The sequence below is a fragment of the Anguilla anguilla genome, chromosome 9 (genome assembly GCF_013347855.1).
Source record: "Anguilla anguilla isolate fAngAng1 chromosome 9, fAngAng1.pri, whole genome shotgun sequence".
In the NCBI taxonomy this organism is placed as follows: domain Eukaryota; kingdom Metazoa; phylum Chordata; class Actinopteri; order Anguilliformes; family Anguillidae; genus Anguilla; species Anguilla anguilla.
The window spans coordinates 13,371,851-13,390,270 of record NC_049209.1 but is presented as its reverse complement, the minus strand read 5'-3'; positions in this window follow the sequence as shown (position 1 = coordinate 13,390,270).

Genomic DNA, 18,420 nt, shown 5'->3' with positions numbered 1-18,420 from the left:
AGTGCAATACATTAATCATTAGTAAACACAGAGGACAGGATTTTCAGCTATAATGATAAGGGAGGACCATGAAATATGAAACTGATACAGTGCTGCTCTGCATACACATACTGTAGATAACCATATTATATAACCATGCCTCACAGGTCGACATGGACACTGTCAGACCACTGCCTGTAGAACAGGTGGCATGGAATACCAATACTATTATCAGCCCTGCTATTAATGTTAAGATCTACAATCTGTCTGCAGTATCGGTCTGTCTATACCTTGAGTCAAATCCATTGCCTGGGAGAGAGATTAAGAGTTATGCAAAGGGAAAACTAACTGGACAGCTGAGCCTCATTAGCAAACATACGGTTTGCTTTTGCAATAGCTTTAGCTTTAATTTGTGAGACATAGGCACAGAAAGCCATAGGCACAGAAATGCAAGTACAGCATTCTGTTCCCTAAAGCCCACAATTAGGAGTCTGAAAGGGAATATACTGTGTGCTAACACTGATCAGTTTTAAAATCAGTTAGTCATTTAGGTTGGACCAGTGACTTATCAAAGCCTCTTCTGGGTGAATATACTGTAAGAACAGATTTGTGACAAGAGAATTTAAATAAACTGTAAAAAATAAAATGAGAAATAAAAATACCAATATAAATAAATGCTGAGTTATAGGATCAAATACAGTCAGAACTGATTTCCCATGAGAATATCCATCCACTGGGACAAAAGCATGGTTGGCTTGCTGGGCTGAGTAAAGAAGTACAAACACAGGCTGAACAGTGCGTTACAGTACTTGCCCAGTATGCTGTGTGTTCATATGAATCATGAAAGACGATAAATTGAACAAAGTATGACAGAATGCCCTTTCTCCTGTGTTTTTCGGTCAGGATCGGCTTGGCGTCTCTCGAGCAATCGCCACTGTTCAAAGGCTTGCAGCGGCAACAGCATGAGGCCGTCTTAATGCGAGCCCTGAGCAGCACACGGCGCAACCCACTGACCCTGCCACTTGCAATCAATCAGACAGGAAGTGATTTGATATCTCAGTGAAAAGAGAAGCATGGTGTCTGAAAATCTAATAAGGCAAACGCTAATATGGAATATAGAACACTGTCAGGGTTCGACACTGATGTGTGTGTGTGTGTGTGTGTGTGAGGAATCGACCTTGGAGCCGACTGTCTGTTGCGTTGGGGAAGATGGCTCCCGTAAGACCTTGCCACCTGGTTTGGGTGATGCTGAGTGGAGATCGGGCCGTTAAAAAAGCAGCCCCATTCTGCATATCGTCTTACACTGTGTGTGATGTTTATCAGTCCAAAGGGGCTGGATCTCAGGCTGACATACACACACAGAAGAGGTAAAGAGCTGCTTTTGTCTGGGGAAAATGTTGAACCATGGGTGGCAGGCTCTTGTCAGAAATGTAGATTGAAGCCATCTCCTCTACTTTGTGTGAGTTCTGAAATTTCCTCCATTCCACTGTTGACACATTTCATTTCAAATCTAATAGTAACCTTAGGCAGAGGTCATACGTTTTGCATTCTCACACAATGATTCCATATTCAGTGTAATGAAAATTGAGAATATAAAAGAAAACAACATAAACCTACCATGCGTAGGGTTACTGGTGTCTAGGATGGCTTTGGTTGACTGAAATCCATTACTCAAACACTATTTCAAAACTCCACTTGGCGTGGTATTGTCTTTCTCTTTGTTGTACGTGCAGTATGTCATGTTCCATTTGTTGTGCCAGAAGTAATTATGCTCATGAACCACAGCACAATGCTCAGCTTTAGCAATTGATCCAGAACCAGGAGGAATGAGAGACCATTTTTCAGGAAACTGTCATCACTCTGCTCGCTGATTTACAGACAGCTGCAAATGACAAGAGGTCAGTGAGACTCTCCGGGCTGGTTCTTGTGTTCTTGTGTGCTGTGTCAAGGTCAGACCTTCCAAACTTTTTACAAAGCTGCCTAGACAGTCTCGGTTTTATGCGATGTAGTCTTATTTCTACCCCTGTTCTCTTTGAAGTGACTCCCCAGTGAATCCCCCCCCCCATCTTCTGTCAGAGGTGCGCTCCACCGTCTCAGATTGCCACACCTGTGAAGATGTTACAGACACAAGGAAGAAAGCACTCACGGTATGGCTGGCAGGAAGCCAGGCCCATATAAACAGCTAGTTTCACATCTGGAAGTTTCACTGCAGCTGGATTAGGCTGCAGAGTGGGGTGGGGAGGGAGACAGATAAATGACCACAGTGCTGGTTATGGAAGGTCTTATTACTCCACAAGGGCATCTCAAATGTACCACTTGGATGCCCTCAATCCGTTACCCTCTCTAGGGTCACATGTAATAATTTGTCAATGCCCCATCCCCCACTAACCTCAGGGAATGAAAGTGAATGAGAGATTTTTTTTGTAGTGGTGAGAAGGATGCTGCCACTTAGTGCTATGTGCCTGGTGAACACATTAGCTGATCTGACAGACTTTACTATCTGCATCATGAGTTAATATGTATTACAAGCTGCAAACAGGTGACAAATTAAAGGAAAAACCTGAATAAATGAGTGGAGAAATATAACGAATACAGATGCTTCCATTCAGGTGTACTGCATGGTACAATTAAGCAATTAACATCCTATCACCTTATTTGGCATGTATAAAAATGCTGAGCAGGCCCAGTTGATCTCGATTCTGGATCAAGATGACAAACGGAAATGATCAAAGTGACTTTGAAAGAGGTTTCATTATTGGGGCACAAATGGCAGAAGCTTCAGTCACAACGACTGCTCAACTGGTTAGTGTTTCAATAAGAACCGTTACTAAAGTGACATCTGCATTTAGATCTATGGGGAAAATATCAGTAAATACAGTATGGTTGAAAATTGTATTTGAAAGCGAACATTCGTGATTCCTGTGTATTAGTTTGATATGTAAGGAAAAACAGAAGAGCAACTCTTCCTCAGGTAACTGAGAATGCCAATGCAGGATATGATCAGACTGTGTCAGTAAGAACAGTCCCTCAACAAGTACATAAAGAGGGATATTATGGAGAGGTTGCATTGCATAAACCCCTCATTACAAAATAAATGCACATTTGAGAGTTCAGTAGTGCAAAAACTATAGGCACTGGTCTACAGAGATGTGGAAAAATGTGATATAGTCAGACGAGAAGTGGGTGAGTGCATGTGTGACATACAGAAAGAGAACTGTACCAGCCTGAATGCTTGACCCTAGAGTTGAGGGGTCCGGTGGCTCTGTTATTCGGTGAGGGTAATTTTCCTGGTATGGTTTGGGTCCACGTGCCCCCTTAGAGGGAAGTGTCACTGCAAGTCAATACAACTTATTCTGAGTGATCAACTTTATTCTATGATGAAACATTTTTATCCTGATGGTAGTGGTCTCTTCCAGGATGACAATGCCCCAACGGACAGGGAATGAATGATTTGATGAGTATTAAAATGATGTGAGTCATATGCTATGGCCTTCACAGTCACCAGATCTCAACCCAGTTGAACACCAATAGGAGATTTTGGATTGGCGTGTTAGACAGTGCTCTTCACCACCATCTTCAAAACACCAAATGAGGGAATAGCTTGGAAGGTTCCATCCCTCTGGAGTTCCATCCCTCCAGTGGAGTTTCAGAGACTTGTAGGATCTATGCCAAGGCACATTGAAGCTGATCTGGTGGCTTGTGGTGGCCCAACACCTTACTAAGACACTTTGTTGGCTCATTTTTCATTTTAGTCATTACCTGGAGGAATGGCTACAGGTCGGGGAAAAAACTATTTGCAGATGAGGGTAGAATAAAGTAAAGAGCTGTGAGCTGATAGTTTATTGAACTGCTTATAGGTCACTGTTTATAACTCATTCAGGAAGATAGAGAATGTCTAAGGAAACCTTTAATGGTGGACAGGCCTCACAGGCTGAAAATCATAGAACAAGCGGATCAAATGAAAAACAGAAACAAAAAACACCTTAGCCTATTTTTAGAAACTGCGTCTGAATTTCTTAGATATACTGACACAATGCTGGGATCCAATCAACATTTGTCTTTTTATTTGATGTAAATGTAATTCTTGTGTTTACTTGTAAGTAAAAGTTAAGTACAAATGTTGATTGAATACAGGCCAAAGATTCTCTGAGACAGATATGATGGAATTCAATGTCTATCCTTTAATTCCACAGGAGATCCTGCAGCTCTAGGAATTAGGCTATAATCAACAAATGCAGTCAGCTGGCCTGCACCACACACATGCACCATGACATCTCATCTGATCTCTGGCCTTCCCCTCTCTTGCTTGTTTCAGATCTGTTATATGGAGAAAGCACCCTAGTGTCTAATGCGGTACATCAACCCAGAACATCTCTGCTGCCCCCAAGGTGACATCTGTTTTGGGGGAACTCAATAGACATCAAAGGAAGAAAAGGGAAATATGATGCATGAAAAGGAAAACTGTCTGATGCTCTTTGAAAATGCTTGATGAAAGATGGTAAGACTACATTACTGATGTTTTCAGACATTATTGTCATCTGGAGATTACAAGATGGTCATACCCATTTTTTGCAAAGGCATACAATAATTCTTTAATTTGCTGTTCTCAAAATAGCTGGAATAAAATGGCTGGAAGACCTCCCGTCTGTTTACACTAAATCACAGTTCAATATCCAAAGGATCGTGTAGCATCTGAAGTTTACTGTCTTAGCCATCAATCATGCACAGCAGAATGGTAGAGAATTAGTACTGGAACAAATAGAAAAGACAAGCTGACACAACACTTAAAATCGGAACAGCAGCTTGCTATAAAACAATTGCACGTGTGTATCTCAGGGTGTGCAACAGTCATTTACACTATAGTTTCTGACTTTCGTGATCTGTTTTTCATGTGTCTCCTCTGTGCTTTTTGGGAAAATACTTTACCCAGGAAGTTTAGTCAACACATTAACACCAGCTATAAATCAGGCCCTTAGTGGATTACTGGAGATCCTGTGGAACGGACCTTTGGACTGATTCCAGCTGCTGGAAGGTGCCTCTCTCAAAGGGGTGTCTCTTCAACCAGATGAAGGACCCCACTTGTTTCACTCTGAGGTTTCACCTTCATGGCTTTCTGTGTTTCCCAAGATTAACGCTGTTGAGGTCAGGCACTGTATTAGTACTTGTCTAAGATCAGGTTTCCCATATTCATAACCCAACCTTATCTATTATTAGCTAAAAGGCCAAACATATCCTAGATCAGCAGTCCTACTCTGAGACTACGTGAATATGGGCTCATGTCTCATAAAATAATACCCCCCCCTTTCTGTTTCTAATTTGCCAGCAATAGTTTACAGCAGTGTCATAATTCTCTAGAACATCTAAGGATCTATATGTTGTTCAGAGGAAATCGCCATTCTCATCATGGCACTTTGTCCCCAGTAGCGTCTAAAAACCTGTTAACAACATGCTTTAGTTAAGCCTAAACATGAAAATGCTTCTGGCCAATTTGACTGAACTATCACTGCCAGAAAAATGTGTTGAAAGTTTGCTGTGAGTTCCAAGTAATGCTATGTGCAATATCCTGGATTCCATAATAAGACTATTGAGCATAAGCAGGGATGTATCATGGTGGCATATGCCGTCACAACTCATCTCCCCTGCATGACAGCAAAATCCCTGTGTCAAAACACAATTTTGGGGTGTGCAATACATGTGTTCAAACTCTTGGGTGGTGCAAACACGATGACTTATCCTCATTCATGGTAATAAAGGGTTCATATCCCCTTTGAGGATCATGTGATTACATGAGGACACATGGGGATCTTAAAGCACAGAAAAGTGTAAAACTGCTATGATGGATTTGCGGGCATTTTTATAAGTATGACAGACTCCAACTGATTTGTTGACAGCCTTTACCTCCGTCCCTTTCACACCCAGGAGCAGGTTTGGCTTGGCAGGTTTGGCTTGAAAAAATAAAACTAAAGGAGATTTGATTCAAATGATAATGTGAATAAAATGAAAACATGGCAGTGGTCAGGTTTTCAGGTGTGCACATGTTACAAACATCACACCCACCTCCCAGTTCAACAGGTGGAATATGTGCGAGAATTCTCTAGAATTGTTTTTTTTTTTCTTTTACTGGTTGTGTGAGTGCTGATGTCAAGCCCTGTGTTGGATGTTCAGGTAATAAAACACAGTCCCTTTGAACAGAAAACTGAGAAAACAGAAAGCCAGAAGTCTAATGGAGGGTGCTCGGCTGTTGAGAACATCACTTTGATGAGACAGAAATGGAGATGGAGCGGCCGATGGCTAAATTGGACCCGGTCAATAAGAAGCCAGATTGTATTCCATCAATGCAGAAGTCAGACTTCAATCTAATTATAAAAGAACCTCATTAATAATACCTCAACACAAGCCACCACCAGAAAACCTTTTTTAGACCCTGTCTTTGAATATTTCTTAATTCTTGTGTTTTTTCTCATTGCCAGATTGGCGTACCAGCACTTAACTTCAGCCAGAGTGCTCCGCTCCCTCTAATCATCCTGGGGAAGGAAACAGATGACATTATTGGCTGCTGATGAGCTGCTCTTCCTTATTAAACCCAGGTCCTAATGAGAGGCCCTTCCTCTGTGAGGAGTTATCGTGCTGGGCGATGGCCTCTCGCCTCTCACCCACAGTGAGTCAGCTCCTTGTGTTTTCCTCCAGATAACAGAAGGATGGCTCACACCTCACCCACGGATGGGACACAACGACATGCCGTCATCATGACAACACGGAGGCCAGGCCTTGCTGGGATGCAGCTGATTACAGCTCACCGGAAAGCAACAATGATGCAGAGTTCAAAAACACAACGCAGTGCAAAACAGCTAGAGGCCCAATAACAGAACGTTGGTGAAATTTTCAGTTGTATCATTCAATGTATCATTCTGCAAAAAAAGTTAAAATGTGTTTTTGTGTGTGGCCCGAGCATCCACACTTCACAGGCTGTTTAAGGGTTCCCCTTGGTCCACATAATCTTTAATGAGTGGGGGGCGCATTTAAACAAGAGGGTCAACAGAGCCCTTCAAATGCAGGCCATGGCCACTGCACTGAACCGAGAAACTTGACATTAATCCTGGGGGTAATGTGCGCCTTCCTGTGGCTAATGAAATCTGAGGCTTTAAAATGGCAGCAACTAATGACACTCCCTGACAGTTTTTGCATTAAGCAGTCCATAGCTGTTGGGAGCAATTTAAATAGCACACAGATGGCAGACTGTGAGCAATTGCATGCGGTTTTTATTTGTGAAACAAAGAGAGCTTCTTTCAGCATATCTATGGGAGTTTTGGTGGATTGCGTTTTATCGATTTTCACAAATAGCTGTTTTCATGTCAACGGATTGTCTTTTTCCCATTTTTTTCTATTGCTTTTCAGGAATTAAAAGTAGTTTGATACTATCAGAAAAGGCAGCAAACATTGCACCAGCCACTTCCATTTTGAAGCCTGTTGAGGATATTAAATTATATTGTGATTCCACCACAGTGCCCAAGGACCATTTACTTGAATGACAAGGACAAAAGAAACAGGCCAGTAAATGCCATCCAAACTTTCATCTTCATGGAACATTTTGGTTTCTCTAATGTTAAAGCAAAGGCTTCTGATGGGTAATTTATTTAATCCAACTGTCTCATTTGGGTTTAAAAAACCAGATATGAAATTATTTTGTGCTGGCAAAAGAGTGAGATTCACATTATAGGATTCCTTCAAAAACCATTACTTCTGAGGCTGAGCACAGATAATGTATTTTCAAACTTTCCAAATATATTTCCTCCATTGGCCAACAAGTATGAACTTTGAATTATAATAAAACCATTTGATTTCCTGCAATTAGAAACTGGATTGTGTCAGAGTTATTTCACAACTTTCTGCAAGGTGGTATTGTTTCCATTGAAATGAATCTGGTATGGAGTCTGGTATGGATGGAGTGATTGAGTAACTTCTGGCCAATGACTAGTTATTCATCAAGTCATCCATCAAGTCTGAATGCCATTGCCTGTGGTTCAGCTTGCATTAAGCTAGAAATGTCCGTTTCTAATTTACTTGTTAATTGTTACATCTTCCAACATAGAAATCAATATTTGATGCCGTTAAAGTGTTACTATTTACTCTTTCGAAGTTCCACCAATGCTGTCACAATACAATAGTTAGAAATACAGTCTGATCTTAAATCAGAGAGAAGTGAAGCAGCTCTGCTAACTTTATAATAACAACCAAACTTTCACCCAAGTAACCATGGCAACGAACAATGACAAAGGTACCCTTTTACTGAAGACACAATCTTTTTTCTTCCTGTGTAATAGAAAATTTCTTGTCCTGAACTGACATTTCTAAATATTGCATGGACAAAAGAAGAAAATTGAACTTCACTGATAAGTATTCCTTTCTATTTTGGGAGAAAAGAGCATAGATACCATGCCAGGGCAACTGTGATGATGATACTTTGGTGAAGACTAGGGCAAGATTGGCACAGACTGTCAAACTGAAAATCTTGCATTGACTTTCACTAAGTTCTTAATTTCTATTCAGTTACAAGCTTGGACCATATATATTCCCTGAACCATCTTCATTTATTCTTTTTGTTTTCGATTAGCATCATAATGCCTGTCAAACTGATTTTGTGAATTATGGTGAGACTAAACTTTGGGTCATCCTTTATAAAATTTTCCTCAACATAATATCCTTGGCAACATCAATTTCTATAACATTGCTTATAATCAGAATTCATTGTTTTAATTTCAACAAGATTCGACTGTAACAAATTAGGATATGTGTGCATTCCAGCAATGCACTTTTTTATTTGTGACAGTAAAAGCCTGTAATACAGTAAGCTTGTAATTAATATGGAATTTGAAACAATTTAACTGTCCTGTCAATAAGAGTATGCCTCCTCCAAACTGACCTATTTTACAAACTAGAGCCTGAATCTGAAGGTCTGCATCGGTTACTGCCACTCAAAGACCTAAGTGAAGTGACATCTGCAGTGAGAGTTAAGAGCCTGTTCTTTCATGAGGACATTGTTTCAGCAAACTGCCACAGCACAATGCAGCAGCAGCCAGAGTAAAAACAGACTGTGAAACAGCTGATGAATAGAGGGGAGGAATCGCAAAAAGAACCTTCAAAAGCTCCTTCCAAAAGTGCTCGAAAGAATGTGCCATGCAGAATGGAACAGCCACAGCCCTTCCAATAGCTTTTTTTCATTGCTTTTTATTGTTTATTAGTTCGCAGGAAAAGTCGCCAGCAGTTATTCAGAAAAACCACCACACTATTACTTTGACACACACACAAAAAAAGAAGAAAAAATCACGTCACAGACTGGTTTTCTGCTTAATAAGAGACCGGAGGGCAAGAGCGTCTCACCAAGGTCAAATAAATCAGAGACACACTCTCTCTTTGCACTGGAATGAAAGCACAAGTATTTTGGCTGCAGTTAAGAGTGAGGATCAGGGAAGATAATGTTTCTCCGTGTTGGACGCGAGTCCACCTACAGCTGCCTTCCTGGAGTAGTTGGCTGTGTTCGCGGGAGAACCGATGACCTCACGTCCTTGCCTCTCTCGTTGACTCTCGCAGGCACGTATGAGTTAGGGCAGGCTGTCAGGACTCAGAGTGTTTGGAAGGGGAACTTACAGATAGCTGAGCATGACCACACTGTAAAACACTGTTCAGTGTGGATTCAACTCCAGCAGTGTTTACACTATATGAGCCCAGATGAGACCAAATGCAGTCTGTCAGATGAAAGTGTACTCTAACAGAGTTTGATCTAACGGTGAACATTTTATTGTGCATTCTGCTTCTTCAATGCACTGACACAAGACCAAAAAGAAAACCTAAATAACATAAATATACACTGTTGAATTAGACCATGTATAGCACACGGTCTGATATAAGCCTAGCAGTCATGTATTGCACTGTTATAGTCCCTGTGGCCTCTGAATTCTCTTCAGTGGCAGTGTCTCCTGACTTGTTTGGTGGACTGCTTTATGTTTCCTACATCACATGTGGATTTTGAATAAAAACCTCCAAAGAAATTTCTGGGAGTATTTCAGATCCATTGACAGACATAAACACACAACCTCAATACTGTACACACATATCAAAAACTTTTGGTCCTGTCCAGCAGGACAGTAAATGGTGCGTTCAGCTTTCACACTGAGACGGGTTCTTGGAAGGGTCCTACATGAGCCCCTAGCATATCGCTGGTGATGGCAGAAAGTTGACCAGGTGGCTGGAGGGGTCAATGGGATATTTCCTTGGGGGTGTCTGCCAGGGGCCGGGCATGTGACCCTGAGGGGCAGGGGGGCTCCGCGCTGTCGGAATGTGGTGTGATCCTCGTGCGCGAAACCTGAGATGGGACCCCTGAGGTCAACTCGGCACAGACCCCAGACAGATTGTCAGAATCAGTCTATGGCACTGGTCTGCACTGCGCAGGGAACCAATCAGCATTCACGTATGAGAGGGCTCAGTCATCCTTTCGCTCTGTCCCTTCGTCCAACGTGCTCATACTCTTACATCAGCGTTTACAGTAAAAGAGAGTGCAGCCTTGCGTGGGAGTGGAGGTCAGCTTTTAAAGGATGTACAAGCTGTTCAAAAGGGCTCCCTGTGCTAAGCTCACGCTAAGGTTTAAGCTCTTACCGACTTTACACGGACTTTGAGTTTTCTAAAATGTCATCGGCAAAATATAGTGAAAAATGTTCTTTGTTAATTTACCTTTGAGAAAGTTTATGCAAGTCTGAAATCTATGAAAATTACTAAATAGATTTTAAATCAGCAAAAATATAATCATGATATGATTGGTGGACTTAACTTTTTCCCCTCTGTAGAGAACATAATACACATCTGACTTGATATTTCAAGCACGTTTTGGAAATTACCAAGCAATAACATTCACAAAATTCAAGATTTTCTTCATATAGGATAAACATTTTAAATGGCATGAAGTGTAGATACTAAGTAGTGATAATGGTAAACAAATCTAAAATCTGTACAAGGATCTTGGCACCAGGTGTTGGGAGTTTCCAAAAAAAAACAAAAAAAAAAAACTCTTGATTTGGGGACACATTATAGCAATCTACTTCTTTGGCAGGTGGCTTGTCACTTATATCAAAGCCCATTTTGCACATAAATTCCTGTTACATCTGGTAGCTTTTAAGAGTCTAGTACGCAATGAATAATGTTGATTATTTGAGAGATTTTGTGCTAAACACAAATGCGGTCCACTGTTTTGCATCTTGAGATAAGAATGATCAGAACTTTAGGATAATAATATAGATGGGAAAGGTCTGGCCGTTAGTGGACAAAGCGGGCAGCAAGCACTTCAAAGAGCAAAACAATGTGCTGCACTTTAAAACAGCAGCTTTAAAATGAACTGGACCTTGAAGAGAAACTTTAAAACCATTATTATCCTCCTTAGAAAAGTTACTTATTTATTTTACTTATCTGGAAAATGTAAAATATTTATTAAACATTCACAGATAAAAACCAACTGACACCCCATTCGTATCACTGAAAAGCTGGCTGCTCATTGGCCGGGAGCTGGATGTGTTTTACATTGTGGTTAGCTTTCTCATGCAAAGTCATTTTATCAAATGGTGCTACCTGCCATACTCACAAAGGACACTTTCTTCATTTTCTACTTTCATCTTTTTCTGTCTTTTACTTGTTTTGCTCTTTTCCCTCTTTCTTCTCCCTTTATTCTTTGTCCCCATTCACCTGAGCTGGCCATCACCAGAAGCTCAAATACAGTCAGACTCAAGGGCAAGGCCAGAATATTTATTCTGATAGGCTTTTCAAGAGTGCAGAACATTTTCATTATTTTTCTCCTATTACAAAACTTAACCTGCTGTTCTCACATACTACTCTGTGTGCTATTGTGATGAGCAGTCAGGGCAATTTAAAACTCAAAGTCAGTGGGCATCTTCATACTTACACTATGTGCACAGTGGATGGGTATGGATGAGCAAGACAGAAAAAGAAAGTATAATTTGACTAAATATGGCATAAAAATTGAATCAACAAAATATATTTTGAGGTGTCCCATTGTGGAAATTTGAAACTGTTTCACATTTGTGCTTCTGCAGCTTCTGTTGGGAAACTCCCCATGAAATGCCATCAGGAGCAGGTGGGGACCTAGAAGGGTGAATAACAAAAAAGGCTGATTTATGATTTTAATATTTGCGGCTCCAAGTTGGCCATGAAGCATTACGGGTCATTAACTGAATTGGCTTTCTCTTTCAATTGTTAATAGTCCGCAGCTGGGAGAAAAATGTAACAATTGTACGACCTACCGGCTTTTACTTTATAAGTGACACAACGTAAATTATGGTGCTTAATAAACAATGCACCGGGAAAACGCTAAATAACAGAGCAGACTGTTTTGTTATTTTCCAAGGAAACAACAAAAAAGTTCATGAAGAAAAGGTGACAGCACTTCAAAGCCGAATTTCACAGAAAGATAATGCTGGGTGTTGACAAAGAACAGCGAGTTCAAACCACCACCATGCATTTGCTCTTGTGGGGGGTGTTAGCTTCCCATGAATTCAATGGTGGAGACTTCTGAGCTTAATTTTTTTATGTTTTCAGGCCTTTCTTGTACATTTTTGTACATCTGTCACACAATTTAGGTCTTCTACTGCATGCAATTTTGATTTTGTGATATTGTGTAATCGATTTTCTTGATGACCTAATTGGCAAAGGAAAAAAAACATTCATCCTCAAGGGTCACCAAACAAGCAGACAAAGACAATGACAATCTGATAACTGATTAATTTCTAACCTTATTTACATAGATCCACAATAAAACGTGCCTTTTTTTTTACTATAAGGAAGAACAATCACAGCCTCATCCCTAGACATTTTTCTGCATTTGTATTGATATCTCCCCAAACTTTTTTGGTCCCTGACTCTGATAGCATTAATAAAAAGTGTCCCCCTCTGAGTTACTGATACGTCAGTGCCTCTCCAATGCACCATTAATTGAAACTAACAGGGCATGGCGGGTACCTGATTCACAGATTATGGCAAATGAACAACATAAAGAATCACTCACTGATGATAACTTGCAATAGGGTACCTCTGCACACAATAGTACATCACACTTAATGCTACTCAGTCATTTTTCCCGGATGATGTTCTTGGCCTCAGATGACAGTTTTCCACCCATTACAGCGGAATTTGGAATGCCTGATTTAAGTTTTTGTCCCATGCACTGCGCAGAATTGTTTTGTCCTAAAACTTTTAGAATCTCTCACCAAGAAAGAGAAGGAAATTCCGTGAGATGGTTCAGTGACTCACACGCAGAACCAGTGATCTATGGTCTCATTTGCTGTCGTTGGCCTAATCTTGGTGCTCATTCAAAGATTCAGTCAGTGAGACCATAAGGCTGTCAGCAAGGCTTGTCATTTCCCTCAGAAGATATCATCTGCTAGGTGAAATCAGTGTATTCTACAACGGGCAAGAACACCAAGCTTGAGCATGCTCAGTCCTGTCTTCTGAAGCCCACAGCCTAGAATACAGAGATCCATAAGAAACCAGCAGTCCATTTCCAAACCTTGTGTGATTGTGTGAACTGATAGAAATTCTGATAAGCAGACACACTTATGCACCCAAAAAGATTTTTTTTTTAAAGATGAGGAACAAACCACTCTAGCCACCACATTTTGGACAGTTCAATTTGTTTTGACTCCTTTGATCTCATACTACTATAAAGGGACTACTGAGGAGCCCTCAGTCTTCTTCTGGGGACAAAATAGAAGAAAGAAGTGCACTGAGCTGCAGCGAGACCCCAACTGTTTGAATTTCACCAGAGCGTGTGGAAAGATGGCCGCAATCCATTTTCTTATGTAGTACCAGCAGTGGCATAAATATATCTATAGTATTTATTTTAGTATGGTGGTTTAAAATATATTTTTGCTGTAGTAGCACATATGTGCAGATATCTCCTCATTTATTTACAATGAGGAATATTTACTTTTCTCATAATTACATATTACATTGCATGGCTGTCTCTATGGCTGAATTGAGGCGGCCTCTTAAGTCTGTTAAATATGACAATGCTAAGCCACACCCCACAAACAATTGACCCAGCCTCATTCCATTCATCCAGTGTAAGTGCTAAACATCTTCACACAGCTGTGTGGTGCTCTGAAATGTCAGTCTACCCTTGGGACAGCTGTGTTTATACTAGCAACGGGCTTCTTACATCCTCAAAATAGAGTCAATGAGTTCATTAACCGTGTGGATATGAATGGGCATCCTTTAGCCCCAGCTGTAGGTTGTTTATCAGCCATCCTCCTTCTGTTGGGATTTCCTTTTAGGATACCATCGCTGCAAGTAAAGCTGTTTAAAGATAGGTCAGCAGTGCACAGGCGTGTACTTCTGATCACAATATTAATTATTAGTTTGTTTGGCTAACTTTACACTTATTAATTATGAATGGATTCTCTGTCATCTGTGCGATATCACACTTTTATATTCTTGTGACTAACATTGACATTCTCCAATTTGGAATGTCCTTCTGGAGAAGAGCATCTACTAACTGACTGTAATGAAATTTAATGTGATGTTTTGGCTGAAACTTTAATAGTCCCATTTATAATATAAACTAGCAGTGAAACATGCACTACATGCTTAAACACCAGCTACCATCAACATGGAGGTGAAATCCTCTAGATTCAGCCCCTGGGTCTGCCCTCAGTCGAGCACAGTTGAGCACCTGCCATCTAGGAGAAAGAGACACATCTTGATGGAGTCATGGCTCAGGAGGGTAGGAAGGGTATGAAAGTCACAGGACATGACATTCTGAACACTGATGAAATCTGTCATTTACCATGTCTCAGATTCTACAGCTTCTTGATCTGGTATTTTGGATACCGTGGACCATGAAAACCACCGCTGTGGAGTCACGCAACATCACAGCAGAAGTGCATTGTGGTAACTGGCCCTGACAGGTTAAAATGATGGCTGGAAAAGCCAGAAGCCACTCCATCGGGTGTGTAGACTTTAAAATTGAAATTACTCCAACACTGTGAATGCAGTACCCTCCTCCTTCCACGACTTTTCTTGAATATGTGGGCTTAAAATTTTCAAATTCTAAAAAAATATTGACTCCGTAAAAAAAAAGCTTGTGTTATTCATTTTCTTAAATTCATTTTCTTCTTAGACATTTTCAGTGACTCAGATTACTCTGACTCTGATGAGTCTGCAGAAGACATAATTGCTGATCCTGGTACCACAATACAGCTGTTCAGGTTTGAGCCAGAGATGCAGGGATCAGAGTTGGAGGATCCTTCCCAAAGCCAACAACCAGTAAAATTAGCTTTTTAGCTATCTTGCCCAGATTCATACAAGAAGACTGATACCAATTGTGTGCATGCCTGTGTGGCCAGTACAAGGATATTGGATATTAATAGGGGCTGCATGCTAACTGTGCTAGCTGTATCAATGGCTGTAGCTGGACAGCAATAGTTTAGCTCCCACGTCAGCTCTGTGAAATTAGAGAGTTACGCCTTCCAAACATCTCCAAATGTATGGAACTTCATAGAGACCATGCAACAAACCAAAATTTTGGTCTCGTTATCTCAAGATCACAGATTATTATCTTTTGATATCCACATAACGGAAGTTGTTTTCTCGTGATCACTTATTTAGAGTACCGATTGCAAAACCAAGCGCACAAATTAGTATTATTATTTTCTTTTGAATTTTTATTGTTTAAAAATAGATATGATTTCTCCCCAACTAAGATACGTGATTAGAGCCATTGTTGGCACTCTTCTTGAAACTATACTGGGTCAAGGTTTTGCTTTTCTGAGTTTCTATTCTATTCACATACTGTAAGCTGTGAACTGCTCATTTAGACTATTGAGAGTTATACATGATTGCATTGGAGCACCTAGCAATTTTCAAAGAAGTGCAATTATTCCAGTTAAGCCCTGTCCACAAATGTTGTAACATTTCCCTTCTAGTTATGCTGAAGAGAAAAGTAATGGAAATAGAAATGCTATATTCTGCCTTTATGTCTACTTAAACTGTCATGCCACTGTGTGACATACTTAAATGCAATTTAATTTAAGAAATTACATTTAAAAGTATTTCGGTAGATATTGGTGAGCTGTCCATTCCCGGCTACAGCTTCCTGACTTTAAATGAATGTAATTTTTTGTTTGTGTTTTTTTAAATTATTTTTAATTAGCAATAATATGTATTTAGTAACTTTTGTATTTTAGTTTGAAAAATGCTTACAGATGTACGTCAATAAAAACAACAATGTCTGATTGTATGATTCCAGACACCACTGCAATATCTAGCTGAGGCCAAAAGCTAGTGTGAGGGTCTGTCTTTTCTCTACGGAAGAGGGTTTTTTTTAGAGGGGCTCCAAATATAACCCCTTGATTAATCAGATATGTCATGTTCCGGACACACAAACGGAAATGGGATAAGAGTTCCTATGTTCATATGTTACTCCTGAAACACCACAGACTAACCTGAAAATCCGAGACCCCTCCAGGGCAGCTCCTGCCCAAACTCAATGTAATTGAATGGAGCTGTTTGCTCTTCATAAGATTCACCAGCAGATAAAAGCTTGGGAAATTCAAAAGGCCCCCATCTCGGTTCTCTTTCTATTATTCCAGATCAAGGAAACCGGTCGAAGCCAGCATACCGCAAGAAGAGCTCAGCGATCTGTAGCAGCTGACCTTCTGAGGAATACGTGATTGCAAAGGGCTTTTGATTGGTCCAGGAGATGTCCTGGGGGGGGGGGGGGGGGGGGCTGACTGAGTGCTGCTGCTCTGTCTCAAAGGGCTGTTGACAATGCTTGAATCTCAGTTCAATCAAAGGCAGTATGATAATGTTGTGATTATGAGAAAGATAAGCCATACTGCAGGTTTTCAGATTCCTGACATTTGTGATGTGAGGCACAAGGTCTGGACAGGCTCTGCATGTACTCTGTCATGTAAGCTTCTCACATGTAACTGATTTTTTTGATTCCCAAAAGAGCTTGTGCAGAATTGTTTTGATATCTGGACTAGTTGTCACTTTCCGCACCTAATGTCCTGAAAATATTCCTCTTCACATTTGGACTCAATAGAAAAAATTTTGAAAGTAAAAACAAACATACAAACAAACAAAAGGCTTCTGGCACAGTAAGCTCTAAGATGGAGGCTGTTAAATCGATTAGTATAAAACATTTTAAAAAAGACAGGCAAACAGCAACAAAACAATACCAAAACAAACAGGTCAGGTGCATACATGCAAATTTAGAACAGGACAATAAACAGGAAGAAAATAAATGATGACAACAAAAACAACAGAAAGGCTATATATATATATAATGGTGTAATGGAGGCTTTTGAAAGGAATGTGTCAATCTTCACCTGTTTGTCAATTATAAATGGAAACACAGGAAATAAAAATGTCCTGCTCTCCAGAAATCAAACTTACACTCGTCTGACTCACCAGCCACTGAACGTTCAGTAAACAACCTATTAATACCGCCTTGTTTCACAAAGAATTAATGACGTTCCAACAATGACGCATTCTACAGTATTTTCATTGATGGAAGTTGTTGGAGTGGGTATTGTCACAGGAAACCAAACCTTGATGAAATTCAGACAATTTCCTGTAAACATCCGAGTACTTCCTGTGGAATGGGCAGATGCCAGGGAAATGTGGACGGTACCCCAACATTCTTCTTGTGTGATTCAGACTAATTCTCCTGAGGTGTCAACACAAATTCTCAGGATTTTAGTCACCCCTATCACAAGTTAACTGCCACCTGATTGTCAATCTCAACGAAGAGTTTGCAAGGTAAGACTTATAATAAGGTCACATGAATTGACATTAACTAATGTAGTTATTAAATGAATTAATGATGTACATTAATTAAGCATGAAATTTACTTTTCATTTGTTAGTAGTCAACAAATAGATTAACTAATGTATTACATGCTTATTTATACATCAGCAAAACACAGGATAAACTTATAATTAGTTAACTATTAACAAATACATTAGTTACAAAAACAACTAGTTCTTTATTCCAGTATGAATTGCCATTAACTAATATAGTTAAATAATGATGTACAGATACATTTAAAAAACAGAACAAGAAGATTGACTTTTCTGTAGTTTCAGTAGTTAGTAGTATGTATTCGCTACATGAATAATTATATATTATCAAAACACAGGCTGAATGTATATTCAGTTCACTATTAAAAAAATAAGCATACTTTCAATATGAGTTGGCATGAACTAATGTAGTTGTTAACATGAAATCGTGACGTGGGTGAGAGTCAGTATAAATGTAATGCATCATAAATGTGACACAGTCAATAACTTTTAGTACACTGCTATTACAGTAGCCATTTCAGGTTTGTATATGCACAAATTTAGTCCTTTACTGAGTGCCAAAAGGGTTGAGCAATACCCT